The 17861-nt window shown below is 41.6% G+C and overlaps 1 protein-coding gene across 2 annotated transcripts in view; it reads right to left on the minus strand.

The window, feature by feature from the left end:
* HCN1 (hyperpolarization activated cyclic nucleotide gated potassium channel 1) overlaps positions 1 to 17861 on the minus strand; it is a 308517-nt gene that overhangs the window by 169839 nt on the left and 120817 nt on the right. The window lies entirely within an intron of this gene.

Raw genomic sequence — 17861 nt, forward strand, 5'->3', positions numbered from 1 at the left:
ATGATCAGATGTATCATTAATGATCCCAAAATATTTTACAAATATTATGTGTATTTATGTGCATGTGAATTTGGTATTATTGTTAGGGTTTCTTATCTGACTTCTGTGAGGAGGGCTATCACATTATAGATTGCCCTGAGGCAATAGCTAGCCAGTCTTGGACTCGACAAAGGAGTGTTGATAGCCTGTAAGGTTCTGGTGATGGGCCTCCATGGGAGATAAGTTGGCTCAAGGAAGGTAGGAAATTGTCGAAGAACTACTAAGAGACACAGAGTGAAAGTGAGAGAGTGAAAGAGAGAGTGAGAGAGAGAGAGAGAGAGAGAGAGAGAGAGTGAGTGAGTGAGTGAGTGAGTGAGTGAGTGAGTGAGTGTGTGTGTGTGTGTGTGTGTGTGTGTGTGTGTGAGAGAGAGAGAGAGAGAGAGAGAGAGAGATGTGAGTTTGGACTCACAACATTACTAGCCTCCACCTATGCTCAATCAGTATATTTGTAAATAAACTTAATTATTACAAAACAACATACAAGTTGAGTGACCTCCTTCCAAAGCAAACTAAACCTGTCTAAGCACTAGCCCCAGGAACATCTCACTGCTCAGAGAATAACAGCGAGTATAATGTTATTCTTACCAGTTTAGAAATAGTACATTGTATATGAACGAAATGCAAATGTTCTTTATCAGTTGTATGATTGCTATTGCCTAAAACGTATGTCAAAACCGCAGTGTTCAGTGCTCAGAAAATGCAGCTTGAGAATATCCCCACCCACACCCCTCAGAAAAATTAGAAATCCATGCACCTCTTCTTGATTACAGCCTTTATCTTGTTCAGCCCAACAGCTTCATTGGACAGCTTACAAATTCTGCAGATGAGAAAAAAAACTGGATAAAAAACTGATTAAAAGAGCAATTGTACTGGGTAGTGGAAGGAAGTGTAATGGTGGATGAACCATCAAATCCAAAGTTTGTGCCTGCAGGAGGGAAGGTGGGAGGGGGAGCATTGCTCTTCCTTTATCCCTCCCTTGTGAGGCTTTTTTAAAAAAAACCTTCCAAAATATGTAAGTCACTCACCCTTTCTGGGGGCATTTCACTACAGTGGGGGAGACTGAGACTGTGACTGGATGAGCTGTGTGCTTCTTCAGTCTTCTGTCCTGGTGCTAACTGCTGATGAGTTTCATTCCTCTCCCTCTCTGTGGTTCTTCACCTTTAACACTGGACTTGGACCAGTCAACCCTTCAAAATGCCTTCAAATAGAAGACTGCCTTCTGACAACTTTTCAAAGAGAGGATTGTCCTCTGGAAAGTAGGACATGTGGCCACTCTTACCAATACACAGATGTAATTGCTAAAACGCTAAAACCTCCGGTCATGGTGCGATAGTACGTAACAGTTGGATCAAGATTTTTTTCACAGAAGCACAAGTGGCCAATACTGCCCTAAAAGATACTTAATGAAAACATTCACAAAATTACTCCAAGATTGCTTTTCTTACAATGTTTTTATGAATGAACACCTGTGTTGCAATGAGTTATTGGCATCTCAGGGAATATAGAGTTCCTATCAGTCTGGCCTCCATTCAGGCCTGACTCTTTTTGTAACACCTGCACGTTGGTAATGCAGAGTGTTCGGAGGGAGAGCTGCTAAAGATCTGAAGAATTGGAGGGCAATTCCAGAATTAATCTTAAAAATGCTTCTAGTTAAAATGGAATATAGGGTAGCATGAACAAGAGGAACAAATCTTGTGTCCCTGCTTACCTGTGTGTGTGTGTGTGTGTGTGTGTGTGTGTGTGTGTGTGTGAGTGAGTGAGTGAGTGAGTGAGTGAGTGAGTGAGTGAGTGAGTGAGTGAGTGAGTGAGTGAGTGAGTGAGTGAGTGAGTGAGTGAGTGAGTGAGTGAGGAGGATCCTCACTTGCATGGAGCCAATGACTCATTGATAGGGTCCACAAGCCATTCTGTAGGCCAGACCTCATCCTCGGATCCCCAGCTGGAGTTGCGGCCTTGGAGCAGACCTGAGAAGGAAACTTTCCCTCTGGTCTGCTCCTAGGGGCTTAAGTAGAATCCTCACCCAAGGCTTCGGCATTGCCGTCACCAACTTCTCCTATCCGTTTCTGCTTTTAGATCTCCTTGCCTAGCACAAATGTTGATGGACCTAGAAATAAAAGTTACATATATTGGCCATGGCAACCTTTTTCTTTTTCTTTTTACTTTGCTCTTGTGCTCATATCCTCCTTTCAAGCTTCTCCTGGGCATCTGGTTGGCCACTGTGTGAACAGGATGTTGGACTAGAGGGGCCACTGGCCTGATCCAGCAAGACTCTTCTTATGTTCCTATAAATGTGGTTGCAGTTTAATTGCGTTGTCACATGTTTTCCTCACAATTTCTCATTGCAGGCACTGGGGGCCTTGGGATGGATCCACAACAGGGTTAAGCAAGGGTGGGATCCCCATTTCTCCTTGAGGGATCTTTGTGAGGGATCCTGGGATGCTGCATCAAGGTCCCAGCCCTGCTCAGGGGTTGGCATAACTGCCACAAAATCTGGCCACAGAACCAGTCCACAGCACCCATTTACATGCTGGTGAGCCTAACATTCCCATCAACATTCTCCTCAGTACCAGTGGAGACTGGTGGCCCCGATGTCAGAGAGGCAGTGAATCCACTCTGCGTTTTAGTCAAAACCTTCAAGGACCTGAACCTTGGACAGCTCCTTGAAACTTCAGGCTAAAGCTTAGAGCTGATTCCCTGCCACACTGACATTTAGGCCAGTGGTCTCCACTGACCATGGAGGTGGTATCACTCCATATTTAGCCCAATGTCTGGATCCTGACACTACGTATATCATGTTGAACACTGTGAACTGCATCCAATAAAGTTTTGGCCATTTTAAACCCACTTCAGCCTATGCACAATTCTTGGTCCCATGCCTAGCCACATTCCACACAGCAGTCACAATCTGGGGGGAAATCCACTTGTCCCCATCAGAAGCCTCAAAATAACTAAAATCAGCCTGGACAGCAGACAGGAAGACGGTAACAGGTAGAATTGAAATAGGTGGAACAAACACAAATAAATAACTTCTGAGCCAAGGATATGTAATGACATTTTGAATACAAGAACAGGGGATGGGTGCCAAATATTTTCTTATTAAACAGCCCCATCAAGGTGACTATTCATGGCCAAAACGGTTATAACCGAAAAACCTAAATGCCTGCACCACAGTCCATATTTAGGCACTTAAATATAACTGGCTGGCATTTCAGAGGCACTCTCCAAATCCTGTTTGAGTCTTTGACCCTGCAGGTGCTGAACACCTTTTCAAAAATCAATTAACTGTTGATTTGCCTTAGATAGTACAGTCATCAGTGCCCTAACCTAGCAAAGAGAGAGAGAGAGAGAGAGAGAGAGAGAGAGAGAGAGAGAGAAATTGACAGCCATCAGCACATTTCAGTGATGACATTGTTGCTATAAATTAGTCCTGTATGGCTCAGTTCAGAAATACATTACACATTTTGCAGAGGAGGATTTTTTTTTTTTAAAAAAAGGGGTTACCTAAAACAGAAGGTTGTATCCAATATGGTGCTAAGTAAGCATCCCATCAGCGCAAGGATTTCCATTGGCACAATGGAATTTCCCCCTCTCCTCCCCTGTGATTTCCCCTCCAAATTTGTTCTAGAGGTTTCCTCAACCCTCTGGAGCAGATTTGGGGAGGGTATGGGGTGCACAAGGGGAGGAGAGAGGGTAAGTCTCATTGCACAAGTGGAAATACTTGTGCTAGTGGGATGACTTAGTTTAATCCTGCCCAGCATTAAAACACCTCCTACTAAATATGCACACATTATAAGCTACATTGAGATACTGTAATGTTTAATTAATTGAGCTAATTAAAGTTTTAAATTAAATAGAAATAGCAACCATTTGTTAAAACTAAGTTTAAAACTACGCCTGTCTGTGGTATAATTTATTACCATTTACTCCTGTTTTCCCTTTAGTTGCCTTTAGTTGTCAATTAGGTCATGCAAATTAGAACAAGTAAAATGTCCATGCATTTGCTCTTAATACGTAAAATCTTGGGGGGGAGATGCTTTAAAGCTGAACCCCTGACACTGTTTTCCTTACACAGTCTAGAGCTTTCTTAGAGCTTAATTATATTGTGTCCATTTTATATCTCCTGCCTGAATACAACCTCAGCAAAGGCTGGAAATGATTCAGTAGTGCTGCTGCTGGTGGTTATGAGAAGGGACGGGCTGCTGAAGTCAAACAGGTTCAGTGCATGAGTTTCATTCACATTTGATTAATGATCCCTTTTTATTCCTAGGAATATATTAGGAAGCAGAGTTGTGCTTTTTCATGCCTAACATTCTTTAAACACTGCAAAGCTCAACCGGATCGTGAAGCTTCATTTGAAAAGCATATCTCCTCACATTTGTCACAATCCTTAATGGCACACAGTGGTTACTGGGTGGTATCTGACTAAGTCATAGTAGGCCCGCTGAAAACATTGTACTTAACTTACTTGTCCACTAATTTCAATGGGTCTACTCTGAATAGGAGTAATGTTGGATATCACCCATTGTTTTCGCAAAATCAAATTCTTGCGGCTCCCAAAAAATGTCATACAAAATCTGGTTTTGCTTTCTTTGAAGATACACAGTTTCCACAGGAGAGTGCAAGAGATCGCTAACTCGATACAATCTTTCATTATCTGCGCTTTTTAATTAGACTTTAATACTAGCACCACTTTGCAGAGGAATGGACAAAGCTGCCTTATACTTGCCCTTTCCAGAAGGTCTTTCAATGTGCAGAGAGGGGGCAAGGTCACACATGCTGTCCCCATTTGAGGTCTGGAGCGGAGGCAGCTTCAGACCTCAGCCTCTCTTGCATGGCCCTGTACAGCCCTGCTTGATCAGTCTACTGGTTCAATGCAAGCCTCTCTTATGCTGGGCTGTGAGGGGTTTGCATGGAGCGGAGACATCCCTCTGCTCACTTCTGCTGGCTCAGCTGGCCTCCTGCTGGCTGCCACCAATGGAGTGACACAAAACTCCACTGGCACAGACCTGCCTGCTGCTGGTGGTATCCCCGCCAGCCAAGCCTGGCCAAACAAGGCATTCTGAGGGTGGGGCTGAGCCAACCCAGGATTGGCTGGATCCTAAGCTGCTCTCAGTCAGCGCCACCCAGCATTGGACCTGACTCCTGTGCCTGAAGCTGGCACAGGAATCAGGTCTGACCTGCCTCCCCACCGCCACCTTCCATCTCCAGGAGTGGCCAGCCTGTGGATGTGCCGGTTGCTCCACAGCTATGCAGAGCCTCACAGCGGCACAGTTGGATTGCAGCCTAAGGGCCTCCCTAGTTCAACATCCTGTGTCCTGCAGTGGCCAACCAGATGCCAATGGGAAGCCCACAAGCAGCACATGAGGGTAATAGACCTTCCCCACTGTTGTCCCATGGATAACTGGATTCATGCTGCCTCTCATTCTGGAAGTAGTGTACAGCCTTCACCACTAGTAGCTGCTGAGTCTTAATGATTAATCTAACCCCATTTTAAAGCTATCCCAGTTGGTAGCCATCACTACACCTTCTGATAGCAAATGTAAATGATAGCTTAACAATGCACTGTGAGAAGAAGTACTTTCTCTCGTCTGTCCTGAATCTTCCAACATTCAGCTTCCTTGGATATATTATGAGAGATGCAGAAAAAAACACTCTGTCCAGTTTCTCCAAAGTATGCATAATTATATAAATCTCTACCACCTTTTTTTTTTCTAAACTAACCTCCTTCAATCTTTCCTTATACGGGAGTTGTCCCAGCTCCATGTTGATTTTGATTGCCCTTTTTCAGCTCTACAAAATCCTTTCTGAGGTGTGGAGATAAGAACTATGCACAGTATTCCAAGTGTCTCACTGTAAACCTTAACATGAGCCTTATTCAGACACTCACCCCAACACAGTCAGGACTGCATGAGGTGGAGTGCAGGGATAAGTCCTTTGGCCCCAACCCCTCATCATGTTGCCTGTTGCTTTGGAAGGGTAACTTCTGCAACAGGAAGCCTTCTCTAGTCATATAGGTTCACCATACAATTTAGAACCCAGAGACGCCTACTGCAAATGTTGCCCTTCCAACAAGTGGAGGGCGGTGGGGACAGTAGCATGACAGAAGGCACAATGTCAACAGGCTCATCCCCATTATTGCCCTCATGCAATACTGATCAGGGGGCTGGAGCAACTCCCCTGTGAGGAGGGTCACACTACTTGGGGTGCTTTGTTTAGTAAAGAAAATAATAATATGAGTTATATAAAAAGTATACATGGTGTGGAGAATGTAGATAGAGAGAAGTTAAATGGATAAAGAGAAGTAGCTTGTACCGGAACTGTTCTTCTCAAGAAGAGGTGCTTGCCATCGTTTCTAGTGTTGTAAGTGTTTCACAAAGGAAGTCCAGATCCACACTGTGCAGCTATGCTAGTCTTTTGTGTACTATATGATGGGGGAAATATATATGGGGAGATATGATAGCACTCTTCAAGTACTCGAAAGTTTGTCACACAAAGGAGGGTCAGGATTTCTTCTTATTCATCCCAAAGTGCAGGACACGGAATAACGGGCTCAACGTACAGGAAGCCAGATTTCAACTGAACATCAGGAAAAACTTCCTGTTAGAGCAGTATGACAATGGAACCAATTAGCTAGGGAAATGGAGAGCTCTCCAACAGGAGGCATTCAGGAGGCATCTGGACAGCCACCTGTCGGGTATTCCTTAATTTGGATTCCTGCGTTGAGCAGGGGGTTGAACTAGATGGCTTTATAGGTCCCTTACAACTCTGCTATTCTCTGAGTCTATGCACTTCCCATCTCCTTTAGGCAGATGATTTTGCTTCAGCTGAGCAAAAAGGAAGCAACATAAGAGTATGAGAGAGACAGGCAGGGCACAACTCTTCTTCAAGGTGTGCTACAATCCCTCATGGAATGTACCACTTACTGTATTGAACATGCTGCAGGTTGCCACCCATGCACTTACTAGAACCTATAAAGGTTACAAAGAAACCTCTTCAGCCATTTCAGCCAATTCAGCTTGTATTCCAGATCGGCAGCATGTCAACTTAGCTACTATTGTTGACACTGGTGAAAAGATCAACAGCAAACTGTTGGCCTGATTCAGTATCTCTGGAAGACAAATGGAGTTCTCCCATTGATGTCAGCAGAGTCAAGTCTGGCCCTATTGCCCGATATAGTTTGTAACGCTTTGCTGTATGTGAAATGGAAGATGAGTCTGAGACAAAGAGCGTGTAAACAGCTGCTGAGTGCAAGTTTTGGTTATTCCTGGAGGTAGGATTGTGTTCAGCTGAGTCCTAATATATATGGTTAAATTTCAGTACATTTCTAAAATGGGTAGGTGTATGCAACACTTGTTAAATCTGGTTACATTGTTTATGCAAAACTGCTAATTCAGCTAAACAAATGCTAAAGGGGAAAACACCAAGACAGATTTAATAAAGTGCATGCTAATTTTAATCAGACGTGTATCTGGAAAAATATAAAGCTGAAGGCAATCTGGGGTTTGTGTCCTTTTGAATGTGTTATTTTCTTTAAATTTAATGAATATGATGTTGTTTTATTGTGCTGGCCTCATTTCTTCCACTCCAAGATTTCCCAAACTCCAAAAGTTCACATTTGAAGCCTAATTCATGAAATTTTCACTTTCCAAAACAACATGAGAACCAAAACACAGTCATCCTTTGACATCTGCACTTATCTGCATTTTCTGATGTAGTTCTCCAACCAAACAATGTTTACAAAAATGCATATATTACGGGGAAGTGTTCAATCACACTAAAATGCTGCAGAATTTTCATAAGGAGTTTTTACAAATAAAAAAATCACAAATTGCTGCAGAAATGCAGAGAACAGAATTTAAGATTGGAAACATGAGAAACGGAGAGGACTGAAATGGACAGATCCTTCCATAAGGTGAGCGCGATTGGTGGGGATGCGAGATAGGGCCTTCTCGGTGGCTGCCCCCAGGTTCTGGAACTCTCTTCCTAGGGAAGCACGAATGGCTCCTTCCTTGCTATCCTTCCGTCAGCAGGCAAAGACTTTTTTATTCCGACAGGCTTTTGGACTAGAAGATGTTTAAGACAGGACCTCATAAGGTCTGTTGTATTGTTCTATGGTCCTATTCTTAATGTTTTAAATTGTCTTAGTATCTTAAGTGTATGTTTCATGGTTTTAATGTTACAAATAGTTTAATTCTATTTTAATTGTATATTTTTGTATGCTTTTTACCTATGTGCAGTTTTTATTTGTAAGCCGCCCTGAGTTCCAGTTTTGGAAAAAGGGCGGGGTAAAATAAAGAGTAATAATAATAAAAATTGAGCATGGCTAGTACAGATGAGGGGAGAAGTACAACATTAGTTTTGTACCTTCATTGAGCTGTCCACCACACAGCCCCAAGGTCTCTTGGACAGGCACCTCCAGTTCAGACCCCATTAGGATACAAGTGAAGACAGGATTTCTCGTCCCAATGTATAGCACTTTACTCTTGCTTATTTTAAATCGCATTTGCCATTTTAATGCCCACTCACCCAGTCTGGAGATATGCTTTTGAACTCCTTGAATCCCTTTTTCGTTTTTACCAACCAGAACAATCTGGTGTCATTTGCAGACTTGGCTATCTCACCGATTACCCCTAACTCCAGGTCATTTGCAAAAAAGCACAGATACTAATATGTATCCTGAGGAGGACTCCACTTTCTACATTTCTGCACTGGGAAAACTATCAATTTATTCCTAGTCTCTGCTTCCTGTTCTTTAATTCCAGCTACTGATCTGTAAGATGACCCCTACTTGGATGCTGGGGAACAGACCTGGGGCTTCTTGGATGGTACTAGGTTGGGGAGGCCTGGGTCGGCTCAGTGGAAAAGCACATGTATTGCATGCAAATGGTCCCATGTCCAACCCATGGCATGTCAAGGAAGGGCTGAGAAAGATTCCCATCAGAAACCCTGAACTGCCATTACCAGTCAGAGGAGACCAGCCTTCCCCAACTTGGTGCCTCCCAGATGTTGCTGGACTACAACTCCAATCATCCCTTACTATTGGCCATGATGTCTGGGGCTGAACAAGGACACCAGATTCAGGAAGGCTAGACCAGAGAATGCTGAACTAGATAGACCAAGGGCCTGTTTTGGTATAAGGCAGATTCTTACATTCCATAGATCAGGCAGGGCCATGTTCAAGAGAAAGGAATAATGGATGCAAATCTAATGCAGGCAATGATGGTGCTACTTCTCCTAACTGCCAGAAAATACACTGCCCAGATTGTTCTACTAGTAGCAGAACTTCAGGGATGTGGGTTGATCTCCTTTCCTCTTACACAGTGTGCTTTTTGCACTCAGGAGTGAACAATGTCAAAGCCTTTAGTGACCACTGCTGCAAGAATTAATTACCCAGATGTCCTGAAAATGGATACATTCCAGGTAGGGTTTAAATGTGAGTTGCAAAACAAAAACTCATTCCAAAATCTTATCAGGTTAAGCCAGGATCTAAGTAAGTCTACAGGGACTCATTCCCCAATCTAGTACAAGGGCTGCAGGAATATTAAGAAACATGGTTCATTATAAATCACCCTGAACATTACTCACTATGACAATAAATGATATGCTGAGTGCCAGATGAGCAACAGAGGACTGCCCCCTGTTATAGAGAGTTCCACATGAGTCAACATTTGGAAGGATAATGAGAACTACCTGTAAACTTTTCTAACTGCCTTCAAATGTGTGGCTGGGGAAGCCAGATCTAGATGGACAAATACTTTGATTTGGTATGGCAGCTTCCTATTTTCCAACTTTCAAACCACCACATCCCTTTGACACCAAATTTTGGAGGTCTTACAGCAGCAATTTTATTTTAAGTAGCATTGCATATTCATGTCATGAAATGGAAATGGACTGCCTACAAGTCCATTCTGACTTATGAATAGGTATTCAGAGGTAGTTTACCATTGCCGTCTTCTGAGGCTGAGAGGCAGTGACTGGCCCGAGGTCACTCAGTGAGCTTCATGGCTGTGCAGGAATTTGAAACCTGGTCTCCCAGGTCATAGTCCAACACTCTAACCACTACGCCACACTGGCTTTATTCATATTATAATAATATATAAATAAAACAAAATAGTATACCATTGTAAATTGCAAGGGTGTCACTTTACCCTTAGATCTTATTATTTTTAATGCTTTTTAAATGTTTTATTTTATTTTAAATTGTATTGTTTTACTGTTGGCTGTTTGGCACCCTGGGCTCCTTTCGGAGGAAGGGCAGGATAGAAATTTAATAACTAAATAAATAAATAAGTGGACAACCTGTTCTTACTATACAATTCTGGGGTAGTTGTTTTTTCTAAGGTTGCTTTACTTAATTGTATATTTTATAGCATTTAGGCAACTATATTTTATTTCTCATTCAGCGACTGAAGATTTTTAATAACTTTGCAGACAGATTACCTAAAGGCTTTCCAGTTCTCTGCCCCAGTCCAGAGAACTGAGACAGCTGCAGGAGTCTACTTAGCCACTATCACTTTCACTGAGGCCCCAGAGCGGCTTAACAATCCATCCCTCTTTCCAGGGAACTCTAGGAACTGTACCTCTGTGAGGGGAATAGGGATTTCCTAAGAACTCACAGCACCTTTAACAAACTACAATTCCCAGGATTCTTTAGAGGAAGTCATGACAGTGCTATAACACTACTTTAAATGTTTAGTACAGACGGGGTCTACACTAATGACGGGGAAAATGGGGATAGAGGAAGACTCCTTAAGCAGTGGTGCAGTTATAAGTAGAGCAGGAGCTGGGGAAAGGGCTGCCTTGCCTTAATCCAGGTGCCACCTTATTTATTATTATTTTATTTTATTTATTTATTATTTGATTTATATCCAGCCCTTCCTCCCAGCAGGAGCCCAGGGCCACCTTCTTACCCTTGGCCCCATAATTGTCAAAATAGTGCTTTGTAGTTAAATTAACAGCTACACTCAAAGCAGGAGAGAGGTCGGCAGAGCAATCCAACTCAGGGGAAGTTGGCGTAAATCATACTGCAGTGTGCTGGAGCAAGAGAAGCTGGTGTAATGTTCTGCCACATCCATTTGCCATTCAGGAATCTCTGGGTTGGTTGAAGGTCAGCTCATCCAGGAGCTGTGCACAGGGACCAGGAAGTAAAAGCCTGCTATTCCAAATACCCTTACTGGAGAGTAAGCCATTGCTTTCTATTGTATTAATTTTCTTAGACCGATCTTTTTCCCAGCCTAAATTTTGCCTGAATTGGGGTCTGCAGGAGTGCTCCAAACACAAGCTGGATATAGCCAAAGTCCCCTCACCTCAGCCCCTCCCCTGACAACCCTCCGACATGCTCTTTTTGGGGGACTTATATGCTAGCCTCACTTACGCCAGTCTTGGCTGAGCTCCAGCTGAGCCTTGGCTGAGCTGGGCTGAGGGACCTATGCCAGTGTAGCCCAGCTGAGCCAGGAGGACCCAGCTGGCTCAGCTGGAGAACCATGGCATCTAACTCCCCTCAGCCCAGCATAAATGCAAGTTGGATTGAGTCCTTAGAGAAATTACCAATGAGTGGAATATACACAATATGTAAAGTATTTGGAAATTTCAAGACAGAAGAGATGTGTATTTGGAAATCTAAACATTTTTTTACAATTTTTGAATCAATAAATGAGTTTCTATGAAATAGAGTAAGCTAGACACCATTTGAATTATCTGTCCTTCTATTTATTGTTTGTACTATGTATATTTATTCAAATTTTTATAACAAATTATTACGAATCTTAAAGGATGTTTTTGTATAGTAAAAATAGTTGTGCTTTGAGGTTCTTCTGATTGGCAGTAACCAATCAGGAAATCTTGGGATCATGGTGGACAATTCAATAAAATATCAGAACATCAGGAAAGAGATTAAAAATAAAATGGTCAGTATTTAATGTCCTTAATCGATGATGCTAAGGATAGAAGGATCTGTCAATTCTGGTTCTCTCAGGTTCTCATTTTTCCAATCTTAAATTTGGTCATACACATTTCTGCAAAAAATTGTGATTTTTTATTTTAAAAATCCTCATGAAAATTCTTCAGCGTTTTAGTATGAATTTCTCCTACCAAATACATTTTGTATGCGGTTTTGCCTAATGTACAATCGCAATTTCTCCCAACATAATGCATTTTGTTTGCTATTTTTACTCAATCATTCATTTTTATGCATACTTTCATAAGAACTGCATCACAAAATTGGGATAAGTGCGAATTTCAAAGGATGGCTGTGTTTCAGTTCTCATATTGTTTCGGAAAGTGCAAATTGGATAAATTGGATGAACTCAAATGCAAACTGAATCAAATTTCTCCCCCATCCCTAGCTTCTGCCATATTTTGAATGAGTACAGTTCTGGTAGCCCCATCTCAAAGAAAGACGAAGGTATTATAAACCTGAGAAAAGTACATTAAGGGGCAACCTAATTATAAAGGGTTTGTCATATATTTTGTAAAAGTTCGTTCTTTTTAAAAGGAAATAAGCTTTACTCCTGACATGATTTTTTATCTTTATTTATTTATTGTTAAGAAAATTGTGTCTACTGATTTATTATTTATTAAATTTATATCCCACCCTTCCTCCCAGAAGGATCCCACAGATATAGAAGCTTCTGAAAAAGCTGCACATAGTATGTAAGCTGCAACATATACTTACTTTTATATAATAGAAAAAAATTGACTATGTGGAAAGGAGAAATATTAGATTTCATACCTCTATAATTTGATCCCCTTCTGAATATGAACAGCTAGATCTAGAATTACAGCAAGTTCTTTTAATAACCTATTTTCACCAATAGCTTTTAAACAAAGGCACGAAGATCAAATCATTACAAAAATGTTTTCATAAAACAAATGGCCTTAAAAACAAGAAAACTAAATTTCTAAAACTGTTAGATGTGCTTTATATTAATTGATGGCGAGGGGGAAAGAGAAATCTTTACTAAATGGGCTGAGTAGTGAGGAATGTAGGCAATTGCCTTATACTCAGTAGCAGTGGGCGGAGCAGGGCAATGCTGTTTACTTGACTTCCCGTCACTGTAGCACACTGGGACAACACAGAGAGAGGTGATGGCGTAGTGCAAACACACTGGCAGGAGAGCCAGACTGGCTCTGTGGCTGTGTTTGCCCTGCACCAATCTCACCACTGCCTCACCCCTCCACCTCCTAGTACACCACAGCCACAGCACAGGCGGGAGGTCAGGTAAGCAGTGATGCCCCACCAACTGCTGTGGCTTATATTCCAACAGACCAATGAGCTGAATCCAACTAAGTCATACTCAGGGTAGACCCATTAACATCCATGGATTTAAATTGGTCATGCCCATTGATTTCAATGGGTCTACTCTGAGTATGGCTTAGTTGGGTCCATCTAGTTCAGTATTGTGTGCTACGCTGATGGGCAGTTTCTCTCCAGGGTTTCAGGCAGAGGTCATCCAAGCCCTACCTGAAGTAGCCAGGGATTAGACTTTTGCATGCAATGTATCTACTCTACCACTGAGCTACGGGCTCCTTCATAAATTTTTCCAAATGGACAACGGTTTGATTTCAGTGGGTCTACTCTCTGTGATGTCACTCGATTCAACCCCAAGTAATCTTATCATGACCTTTATCTTGGTCCAACATTCATAATTCAGCATTGTTCAATGTACTTTTGATGATAGTTGCTGTTTGGTGTTTATAATTGCCCACTTTGCTTGTGGAAGAATAGCAGAGAGATTGGATTTATCAGAATAGCATAAATGGTTAATACAATGCCAAAAGTGATTTCATGAGGACAATCTGTGAAAGAGGGAAGTGGGGGCAGGATGTGGCTGAATGAGGAATATTGTCATGAGCCCCATGGGCTTCATTTCTTAACATTCTTAAAATGAAAACATTCCTGGCAACGTTTTGCCCCCGGAGACAGATATTGAGTGTGGGGAAGCCTCTGCACACAGCAGTTTTATAATTCTGTAATTGCAGAAGAGATGGTGAATCCTGGGGGCGTGGCTGTGAGGGGGTGTGGTGTGACTATCATGAAGGGACCCTGCACTTCTGAATTTGCCACTACACTACTGCCTCCAGGCCCCTCTATCTGGCCCTTGGGACTCTCCCCTAGGCTACACTCCCCTCACTGATCCTACTTTTCATCCTCCATGACTGTTTCTTTTTGGCGGGGAGAGCTGGTTGGAATGTGCCCTTGAACTTTGACAATTCCTCTTGCTTGCCTGGATGGAGGCTAGAGAGAGGTATCTGAGGGTTTCTAAAACTAGCCTACTGTACAAAGGTCCAATTTACATCCACTGCTTTGCACACTTTTGCCTTCAGCTCCACCCAGGCAGCCCTCAGAAGGCTGCAATGTGGCCCTCATTCTGAACAAGCTTCCCTACTCCTGAGGGAAGTGAACAGGTAACAGTGACCATGGCAAAGAGGGGATGGGTCCGCTGAGAGCATCATGCCCAAGGGCCCTCCAAAACCTGGAGCTGGCACTGCCTTAAGGTATACCTCGTGTTTACTTTAGGTCTGTTTGTGTTGTTGTTATGTGTCTCCAAGTCGGCTATGACTTATGGCGACCCTATGAATCAGTGACCTCCAAGAGCATCTGTCATGAACCACCCTGTTCAGATCTTGTGAGTTCAGGTCTGTGGCTTCCTTTATGGAATCAATCCATCTCTTGTTTGGCCTTCCTCTTTTTCTACTTCCTTCTGTTTTTCCCAGCATTATGGTCTTTTCTAGTGAATCATGTCTTCTCATTATGTGTCCAAAGTAGGATAACCTCAGTTTCATCATTTTAGCTTCTAGTGATAATTCTGGTTTAATTTGTTCTAACACCCAATTATTTGTCTATTTCATGGTCCATGGTATCCACCAAAGCTCTCCTCCAACACCCCATTTCAAATGTGTTGATTTTTCTCTTATCTGCTTTTTTCACTGTCCAACTTTCAGATCCATATAGAGATCGGGAATACCATGGTCTGAATGATCCTGACTTTAGTGTTCAGTGATACATCTTTACACTTGAGGACCTTTTCTAGTTCTCTCACAGCTGCCCTTCCCAGTCCTAGCCTTCTTCTGATTTCTTGCCTATTGTCTCCATTTTGGTTAATGACTGTGCCAAGGAATTGATAATGCTTGACAAGTTCAGTGTCCTCATTGTCAACTGTAAAGTTGCATGAATCTTGTATTGTCATTACTTTAGTCTTTTTGACGTTCAGCTGTAGTCCTGCTTTTGTGCTTTCCTCTTTAACTTTCATCAGCATTCGTTTCAAATCATTACTGGTTTCTGCTAATAGTATGGTATCATCTGCATATCTTAAATTATTGATATTTCTCTCTCCAATTTTCACACCTCCTTCATCTTGGTGCAATCCTGCTTTCCGTATGATATGTTCTGCGTACAGATTAAATAAATAGGGTGATAAAATACACCCTTGTCTCACACCCTTCCCGATGGGGAACCAATCGGTTTCTCCATATTCTGTCCTTACAGTAGCCTCTTGTGCAGAGTATAGGTTGCACAGAGTATAGGTCTGTTTGTACCTTTCCCTAATGTACAAGTGATGCAGCTTTGGCTACATAAGCATGAGAATGGGAAGACATGACTTGGTATTAGCATACAGATATAGACCTTTTGAAGCAAAGGTGGAACAGGACATTCATCTTTGACTAACATATTAATGAATAACTGGTCTGCTTCTCACCAAATGAGAAACTTAACCAGAGGAATGTACTGCTGCATGTCCCTAGAAATGGTTCAAAACTAATTTGGGCCTTTCTTTCTTGTCTCTTGACTTGGCGGTTGCTAACGCTCTCTCAGCAGATCTACCAGCAAAACTTATTAACAGATTCCAAGTAATTCAAAACCTACCTGCTAGTCACACAACTAATACCAAAAACCATATGCACATAATTCAATCCTCAATATGCTACCTATTTTGTAATAGTACAAAGAACAGGGATTTTAAAACATTACATTCATTTCTACCTCAGGTATTTTCCTTGCACATTTGGGATCCAATAGCATATATTTCATTTGGCTGTATGTTATGATCAACTGTAATAACATTACAGAATAATATTAGTATAGATACAAATTTTATTTATTTATTTATTGAATGAATGCATGAATTTATATCCCACCCTTCCTCCCAGTAGGAGCCCAGGGTGGCAAACAAAAACACAAAAACATCATAAAAACAGACTTTAAAAAATCATAAAACAAAACACCTTTAACATATTAAAACAAAACATCTGTAAAAAAACTAAAATTAAACATTTTTAAAAACATTTTTAAAAAAGCTTTAAAAACATCTTAAAAAGCAATTCCACCACAGATTGGCATAAGCTCTCCTTAAAAGGTTTGTTGAAAGAAGGCCTTCAGTAGGTTCCAAAAAGATAACAGAGATGTTGCCTGTGTAATATTTAAGAGGAGGGAATTCCAAAGGATAGGTGTCACTACACTAAAGGTCTGCTTACTATGTTGTGCGGAACGGACATCCTGGTAAGATGGTAGCTACAGGAGGCCCACACCTGCAGAGCATAGCGATCAACTGAGTATATAAGGGGTAAGATGATATTTCAGGTATCCTGGTCTCAAGCTGTATAGGGCTTTGTACACCAAAACCAGAACCTTGAACTTAGCCTGGTAACTAATGGGCAGCTAGTGCATTTCTTTCAGCAGCGAGATGACATGTTGGTGATACCCTTTTATGGGAAGCAGAAAGAAAATAGATGTGAAATGATTGATGAAAGACAGAACCCAACTTGTTTAGGACAAAAAAAGTTTTTTTCCCCAAAATGAATGTTTAGAGAACTTCAGCCGGACATTTAATAAAGATCCAGCTTAGAGCTTCATATATTTGTCATTGTACTTACAGATCGGTACCACAGTAAAAAAAAAAATGGTGTGAAAATATAAGAAGCTGCTTGAACAGCTTCATACATCCAGCCCAGTATTGCCTACCCTGACTTGCAGAGATCTCCAGAATGAGATCCTGTTAACTAGAAGTGCCAAGGGTTGAACCTGGAACTTCTTGTATGCAGATTATGTGCTCTACCACTGAATTGCAGCTCTTCCCTATGCCTTAACAGCTGAGCTGATATATATGATGAGTTTTTCACCACAAGAGTTTGTTTGTTTAAAAAAAGAAGGGGGCAGAGATGGAATTCATTAAGCCCTTCTTTCGAAGGGTTCAGGACTTTAAATGACTGTTTGGCCAAAACACATTAGGCCAGCGGTTCCCCAAACTTTCCCTCCCCCTGGACCACTTGAAAATTGCTGATGGTCTTGGTGGACCACTGAATGATTTTTCTGCCTGTTGTAGCAATTATAATGCACTGTGCAAGATGCGGTATGGTTTTTAAGTGTACTTTTATTGCCTCTTTTATTTCTTGTATTGTATTATGGGAATGCAAATTGTAATAAAATACAATATTAAAATTAAAAGAAGCAATTAAGACAATTAAAAACCAATGTGAACATTTAATGTGCATGTGCCTCAGACAACCTGAATGAAGCTCAGAGACCACTGGTGGTCTATGGACCACAGTTTGGAAACCTTTGCATTAGGCAATCCCAATGTTTTTGGATGTCTTCACAAGAGCAAATTCCATTTTAACTTGCCATGCAGTGACAAAACGGGCAAACTCACTTTTGCTTTATGAGATTAAGCCTTATATTAAACAAGTTTGCTGCAATTCACAAAGTACTGTGAAAGGGCACCTGCAGTTTTATGAAACTGTTTAGAAATTAGTAAGATTCTCTTGTACTTTAATAATTATTGCTTTCACATAAAGAATACAATAGGCAAAAACCTGTGATAGTAATA

This window comes from Rhineura floridana, chromosome 1 (assembly GCF_030035675.1).
Source record: "Rhineura floridana isolate rRhiFlo1 chromosome 1, rRhiFlo1.hap2, whole genome shotgun sequence".
Classification (NCBI taxonomy): Eukaryota; Metazoa; Chordata; class Lepidosauria; order Squamata; family Rhineuridae; genus Rhineura; species Rhineura floridana.